Consider the following 8,973-nt stretch of genomic DNA (forward strand, 5'->3'; position numbering starts at 1 on the left):
TTTTAAGCTTCATTCTCGACTAAAATTTAGTTCTCACTATTTTAAGATGGTTGGTGTACTAGCAGGCATTGCCTCCACATTTTAAATAAAACTAAAAGAGAAATGTGTAGGACACATTCTAACTTTATGTTTCTCAGAAGCTCCATACTCAGTTTATCCACTTTTGCTAATGTCTAAGTTGCATGATCAAATCTATTTGCAAAGAATTATGGAATATAAAAGTTTTTATAGGTAATTTCTGCAACCAAGACTAAATTAAGATTTTGTTAGTAAGGAAGAAGAGCAAATTGGCATCCAGTGCATAGTTAGAAATATCTGTCATAAGAATTCATTACATTGCCCTTATTTTCTTTATTACATTACATACATGAGAATTTCATCCTCAATCAATCAGCATTGACCCTTGAATATGTGCTTGAGAAACACAATAGTTCCTGTCCTTTAATCATAAGCCTTCTGTTCTTTTCTCAGCTGTATTTTGTCTTTGAATATAACATTTAAGACTGATATTAGGCATCCTGGAAATTTGTAGGAGCTATATGGCTGTGATAGCTATATTCATTTGTATGTCTGGCAGGTAACAGGTAAAGTTTGGGTGTGCATGTAGATTGACATTTTTCCTTGAAATTAGAAATATGGAATATTTCATTCCACATGCAAGTTATCATTTCCCTTCTGATGAAAGATCTAGAATATGCTTAAAAATTAGTAGTAGAAGACTGGAAAAGTCACTTTTATAGGTCTTTCATGAGAACTTTGTTCTAATTCCAGTAACAAAGAACTTAATTTCAGAAGGAAAAAGTTTTGTGCATGTCATGAATCTTATGTAATGCATGCAAACTATCATCTCAAATACTTATTCGACAGCATAGAATGTGTGCAGTGAGAGAGAGATTCTCTTTTCCCTTTTTTTTCCGTACAAGGGTAAAATGATTCATCTCTGTTACTGGCAATTGTAGTATTTTTCTCACTCCTCTACTTTACAAAATAATACGAAAAAGATTCTGGCATTTCTTTTCAGATACATGAGCTTTGCTAATCAAAGTACAGACAGACAAAATAGAATGGATAAGAGCTTGAACTTGTTTGCACATGATCCAGAATAGCAGATTCAGTTCTATGTTATGCATACTCCGCAACTGTCAACAAGTTATTTAACATCTCTGGTTCCTGCTTATTGATAAAGTGGAAAAATATATAGAGCGCATTCCTTGCCAGGTTTTAATATAATTAAATAAGGCCATTTTCATAATGCACTTAGCCATGTGCTTAATGTATTAGCTATTATTATTAATCATCTTCTTTGTTTTTCTCTTTCTAAGAAAACACTAATAAGTTTCAGATATCAATGCTGAGAGAGAGAGAAGATGTAAAGAAAAGAAAAAACAGGAAAGCTAAAAAATCATATTTGAGATGTCTTATGAGATGCATTTTTGACTTCCCTAATGCTATTCTGCGAGAAAAGGAGTAACATTTTCCTAAAGATGAACTGAATTCGTGCCTCTCCATATTCTAGAAGTTCACAAAAAGAAAAAACATAGGCACTTAATAATTCATATGTTATTGGATTAAAACTAACACAGAACATATTCCAGTAATGAGACTTGAGAAAATATTGTCTAGATATTCATTAAAAACATTTTATCCGGTATAGTGAACCAAACCTGCACAATAAAGACATGGAAATTATACTAGTGAAAAATACTCCACAGAAATTAATATTTATAACGTAATTCCGTCTTCTCCAAAACACATGTCTGCATACCTCCACTTGTATTTGGAGGAGTTGCATAAGAAGTTTAAGGCCCACATGGCTCTCCACCTCACCCCTCATTAAGAAGATGCAGAGCCAGGATGTAAAGGAAGACATATATAAATCCAAGGGTCACACCTTCCTCAAGGGGACAACAAATGCAATGAACTCTTTTTTACTAGCACAGCCAGAAAAGATGTGTGGAAAACATCATCATATAAACATATATATATATATATATATATATATTTATATGTATACACAAATTTTTTTTTTGAGACGGAGTCTCGCTCTGTTGCCCAGGCTGGAGTGCAGTGGAGCGATCTTGGCTCACTGCAACCTCTGCCTCCCGGGTTCAAGCGATTCTCCTGCCTCAGCCTCCCGAGTAGCTGGGATTACAGGCGCATGTGTCACCACGCCCAGCTAATTTTTGTATTTTTGGTAGAGACAAGGTTTCACCATGTTGGCCAGGATGGTCTCAATCTCTCGACCTTGTGATCCGCCTGCCTCAGCCTCCCAAAGTGCTGGAATCACAGGCGTGAGCCACCCCACCTGGCCCATATCTTTTTATATTATATATATCTTTATATTTTATATATCTTATATTTTAATTAAAATATATTAAGACATCTTTATATATCTATATAATATATGATTATAAATATATCTCATATACCATGTATAACTATATATCTTATATATGAGAGATATATATCAACTTATAGATATGTATATCTAATATATAGGTATCTATATATAGATATATTTATATGTAAAATATATAAATCTGATATATATCTCATATATGATATCTGACATATATGTGATATATATTTATATATCTTATATAGATGTCAGATATGTATCAGACACATATCTTATGTATATCAGATATATACTTTTTTTTCCAAGTGTTTGTGGCATGGATAACCATCTCCCCAGGCAAATTTGTATTATATGGGGTATGTGTGTGTGTGTGCACACACAAAAAAATTTTGTTGGGAAAAGATGTTAAGTTCTGGTTTTTGATTGTCAGAGAATGAAAAGACAGATCTTATGGCAGGATAACCAGATATTTCTGTCACACTTTTTATAGCGAATATTATTTTACTCAATATATATTTACACTGTGATAAAAAAAGTAAAACAAACAACATATTATGGCAAAAATATATTTTGAAGCAAAGCAATATTGTCTTTAATAATCTGATGTAACACAAAGCTAAAATTTAGAATCAATGAACTAGAGGTCATTCCCAAAATAAACGTTATTTAAAAGTAAACATCATTTCTCAAACGTGTTCTTAATAAGAACATGATTCTGTTAGTTTAGAATCACAGTGTTGCACAAGTCCAGAGGGTTCTGGTCACTTTGTGTTGTGTGAATATCAAGCCCTGAAGCAGAACTAAGTGGTTGGTATACCCTAGAGTTGTGCACTGAAAACACCTTGAACTCTCAAATTACTGTGGAGGTAATTGGTGCTGCCAATTAAGAGTAGATTTATAAACTTTAATAATTAAATGATGAGGAAGATATTCAAGATATACAGAGCATCTGAGAAAATATTATAGCCTAGATAAGCACATACATACATTTATACAAATGCTTGTGCACACACACCCACCCGCCCCTTCTAAGAGTGTAAATCAATATTCCACCAACCTCTTTGGGACAGTCTTCCTCGTACCCTTTGTATTACATCAGACACAAAGAACTTTCACTTGCACAGTGCTCACTTCTAATATCAAAATAATCTTCTCCCATGAGGAAAAAAACAAATTATTGTATCTCAACATCAGTAATTTTTGCTTTGACATTACATGATTTTGCCATCATTATACATTTTTTAAGTTTATTGTTGATCCTATGATGACCTGAATCAGACGAGGTGGTATAGAATGCTCAATGCTCCCAATACCCAGTTATCCTATTCTTTCTTACTGAAAGAAGCAATGATATTTAGTCATTTCCTTGACTAGACAGAGTATCTTCCGCAATTGTATTTTCCAGTCTGTTTTACTACCAGTAGAAGCCATGTTACTATGTTCTGATTAATACATTCTGACTAATGTGAATCAGGCAGACTTGATTCAAGCTGAGGCCACAAATGTGCTTGGCAGGGTAGACTTGATACCTTTATATGTGTCATCACCATGGCTTGTCTTGTTCACTTTTTCAAGGAGAATGGAAAGGTACACTGATCCCCTTTTTCTGTAAGAAATGTCTGCAGAAGAGCTGCTGACCTTGATCAATGCACAAATGTGTGCTTGTGAACTAATAATTTGTTGTTTTAAGCCACTACATTTCTAGATAGTTTGTTTCACAGAATTATTGCTGCAATAGCATGTTGTCACATAATCCTGACTCTTTAAGTCTTTTTTATTTTATGTTTTCTGCCACTCACAGCTGAAACTATTTTTAGCTAAAACACTGCATACAGGTATATTATCTTTTTAAGAATTAAACTTGTTTTAAATTTTCTTAATTCAGTGACAGAGGCATCTAAATTGTTATAATTGTCCGATGACTTGGCAGGCAAAAAGAGTGTAATGAAAAGGTCATCACTCCTTTTATTTATAAAGAACACATGATTAGCTTCTGCTAGCAGCATCTCATCTACTATTTTAGGTGATGATAATTATCATAGGGTACATCTTTAAAATATTTTAGCTTGTTAAAGAAATTCTATTTAATTTTATTCTTATAATTGTTTTCTTGAGGAAAATAGTATTGTATACACTTTGCAATTTATGAAATAATTTAAACAAAAGACATTATGTACTCAAAGAAAATGGTATTTAGAGATTTATAGGCTTGGGTTGAAATGCCTAGTACTGCCCAAATAACCTTAGAAGTATTATTAAAACATTCAGTCACTTGCCTTGTCAGGAAAATAGAAATATTAATAATTTCTATGCAGTTTTGTGGTGGGGTACAATAATTATCTGATAGACTTTAATATTAAAAGAGTGTTATGAGCAAAGGAAGACACTTCTGAAATCATTAAGTAAATTTCCATGTAATCAAGTTCTTCCTTCGCATTTCCCAAACATTAATGACATGCAAAGGCCACAACAAAGTTCACTTAAATTCTCTCTTTACTTTCCTGAAGATTTTTCTTATACTTTGGAGGTCATGCTTCAAAATTGTTTGTCAATCTTCTTTAACATCCTTATTTTTCTTTTCCTTCGTGGTTTTTCTTTACTTCCATTTCCGTGTCACAAAGCACAAAAGATCCTCTAAAACTAGATAGAGGCCTCTTGGGAAATACGTGAGGGGGAAAGAAAACTGAACCAAATTCTTGAGAAAAGTAGGAGGGAAGAAAGATTGTCAATATTTTAATAAATTTCACCTATACATAGATGTCAACTTTCATGATATTTCTTCAAAAAATGCCTTACCTGAATTTAATCATGAAGAAACATCTGATAAGTCCAAATTGAAGAGCATTCTATAAAATAACTCATTCAAAAGTGTCAAGACCATAAAAGTCAAAGGAAGATTGAGAAATTATTTACAATTGAAGGAAATCAAAGAGACATGAAAACTAAATGAATGCATGAATCTGAAATGGATTACTTTGCTTTTATGGATTTTTTTTTTTTTTTTCTGAGACAGAGTCTCACTCTATTGCCCAGGCTGGAGTGCAGTGGCGCAATCTTGGCTCACTGCAACCTCCGCCTCCTGGGTTCAAGCGATTCTCCTGCCTCAGGCTCCCTTGACTATATAGTTATGTGTCGCTTAACAGGACAAGAGGAATGCTCTGAGAAATGTGTCATTAGGTGATTTTGCACTTGTGTAAGTAAACAATATACTTACACAAACCTAGATGGTATAGCCTGCTGTTGTACAGTTAGGCTATATGGTATAGACTATTAGGCTACAAGCCTGTACAGCATGTTACTGTACTGAATACTGTAGGCAAATGTAACACAATGATAAGTATGAATGTATCTAAACATATATAAACATAGAAAAGCTACATAAAAAAACACAGTATTATAATCTTATGAGACTACCATAATATATACAGTATGTCCTTGAGTGCAAAACTGTTAGGCAGCACATGACTGTACATGGCTTCCAACATGCATAGCACTTGGTGTATAGTTAAAGCTCAACAGATGTTAATGTTATCATTATTTCATTTGATTACAATTCTTTGAGTTTAAGAAACAAAAAATAACTATTATAACCATTTAATAGATAATATTACTCAGACAGGTTGGGTAAAATGCCTAGGATCTTATAAATGAAAAAAGATGAAAACTAATTATAAATGAAGGAAAAAAGAATGAGAAACATATATATGTGTGTGTGTGTGCGCGCACAGAGAGACATATATACATACATATGTAAACACACGTGTTTATGTTTTAATTTTAATATTTAGTTACCTCATACTCTTCCTAATGAAAGACTTTTAGGAATTCCTGATATCCTTTTTTTTTTTTTTTTGGAGACGGAGTCTCCCTCTGTCGCCCAGGCTGGAGTGCAGCTGCGCAATGTCCGCTGACTGCAAGCTCCACCCGCCCCGGGTTCATGCCATTCTCCTCCCTCAGCCTCCAGAGTAGCTGGGACTACAGGCTCCCGCCACCATGCCTGGTTAATTTTTTTGTATTTTTAGTAGAGACGGGGTTTCACTGTGTTCGCCAGGATGGTCTCCATCTCCTAACCTCATGATCCGCCCGCCTCAGCCTCCCAAAGTGTTGGGATTACAGGCATGAGCCACCGCGCCCGGCCCCTTTATTTTTTTAATTGAAGCATTACTTACATAAAACCATATACAGAAATCTTCAGTGTTCAACTCAATGTACAGCCAAGATGAGGTGTACATAAAAACCACCATGAAAAGTGTTCATAGATCGAAAACTCTACCTAGGCCAGGCACAGTGGCCCATGCCTATAATCTCATTGATTTGGGAGGCCAAGGCAGGAGAATCACTTGCGGTTAGGAGCTTGAGACCAACCTGGCAACATAGTGAGACAGAATTTCTACAAAAAATAAAAAATAAATAAACACAAAATAAAACATTATGTAAGCATAGTGGCTGAAACATTATCCAGGCATGGTGGCATGTGTTTGGAGTCCCAGCTACTCAGGAGACTGAAGTGGAAGGACCGCTTGAGCCCAACAGATCAAGGATGCAGTGAGCCATGATTGTGCCACAACACTCCAGCTGGGTGACAAAGCAAGACCCTGTCTCTAAAAACAACAACAAAAAATTCTACCTAGATCAAGATGTAGAGTATTTCCGGCATTCCAGAGGGCATCCTCATGATTCCTTCCAATTAACATTCCTCTCCAAGTGGAACTACTATTCAGACCTCTATCTATAATACACAGAACACTTTTATCTATTTTAAAACAACACAAATAAAATGATGCACGTTCCACTTTTTTTGTGTCTGATTTCTTTTTCTCAACATTACATGCATGGAATAGTTCACCCGTTTTGTTGTACTGATCAGAAATTGTGTTTTTTTAATGATGTTTTCATTTTATAAATAAATGTGTTTAGTTTTTATCCATTTGATGGCAATTAAATTGTTCCAGATTTGAGACAATTATGAGTGTTTTTGTACATGTTTCTGGCATACCTAGGCATTCATTTCTTTTGGGCTATACCAGGAATGAATTGCTGGGCCTTATCATGCATGCATGACTAATTTTATTTAATAATGCCAAATATTTCTCAGCATGACTGCATGAATTTGTACTGCCACAAATACTATACGATTTGAAATTGCTCAATGTCTTTGCCAAGAATCAGTATTTTCAGTAGTTTAATTTACTCATTCTTGTTAATTGTAGGGTATCATTTTATTATTTATTAAATGAAGATTTTTAATTTATATTTCTCTGGTGACTAATGATGCTGATCGTACTTCATACATTCAATATATTTAGTCATCTCGTGTGTGGCACCTATCCAGAAATTCATTTTATTAAAACTTGATTGTCTGTCTTTTTCTTATTTTGTAGAAGTTCTTGTCATAAAATAGATACAAATGCTTTGTAGGCTTTATCCATAGTTTTTTTTATTCTTTCCCAAGTTGTGAATTGGACATTTTAATGACATGTTTTGATGAACAAGAGATATTAATTTTAGTAAAGCTCAATTTATTCATTTTTTCTCATATGGCTAATCTCTTTTTTAGGTTTAGCGTTTTAAATGTAATGAACAAAATGTAGAAAAAAGAATAAAAAGAATAATTGTGTTTTCTCATATGTATATGTAAATTTAATACATATATTTATAATACATACGTATATAAACACTTAAGTATGACATTTCTGTGAAGATACATATATATAATTTTAAGATGGCGCACACACACACACACACACTCTTTGAGATTACACTCTATATAGTACAAATTGTGTTGTGGAAAGTGCAAGCCAGAGCTTCAACATGATTTCAAGTAGTTTGTTTTCTCATGAAACTAAAACATTGTCTTTTACATTGTGTTTATATTAATATTATATACTTTTTATATACAGAGAATTTGCTAAGCTAAAGTGAAATTCCCTTTAGGTTCAGCCTAATTTATGTCAAATACAAGATCGATAGGATTTACATTTTTATAATTCTACTCTTATTTTGTTTTTGTCAGCACAGAAGCATCCCTAAAACGGTGACTATAATCAATCTTGAAACAAAGAACACAACTAGAAATAATGGCTCAGTAAGGCAAGAAAGGGAAAGAAAAATGTATTGATAAGATGTCACTACAAATCAGCATCAAATTAAGGTCTTCACAATGTTATACTCTTTTTACCTTTTGTTTCAATTGAGTGAAATAAGATTAAATCACATTTTAGACTCAGAAGGAAAACTAATCAGCTTAATTTGAACACTTGATTTCTTGTAAATTTCATTCACATTGGAAATATCATTAAGTTATGTTTCTTAAAACAGAAAGGAACATTTTAGTTATAAAATAATTTTGCAAAGCATAGATAAACAAAATAAATTTTATTTTTGGTTAAAGTACAATTTAGTTTTATCATTGTTAAATGAATGGAATTATAAAAACATTAATACCGAAATATATATTTCAAACTGAATTTTATTTTAAATTTAGTAAATAACTTGCTATGTGGAGAAAAAGAGAAAAAAAAATGACAGTTTTGCCTAAAGTTATGAGGTGACAGATATTTCCACACTTTGTAATTTTTTGAAAATTATTTATTTTTCTTTTAGGTTTTAGGGTG

The sequence above is a fragment of the Hylobates moloch genome, unplaced genomic scaffold, assembly GCF_009828535.3.
Source record: "Hylobates moloch isolate HMO894 unplaced genomic scaffold, HMol_V3 SCAFFOLD_31, whole genome shotgun sequence".
Lineage (NCBI taxonomy): Eukaryota > Metazoa > Chordata > Mammalia > Primates > Hylobatidae > Hylobates > Hylobates moloch.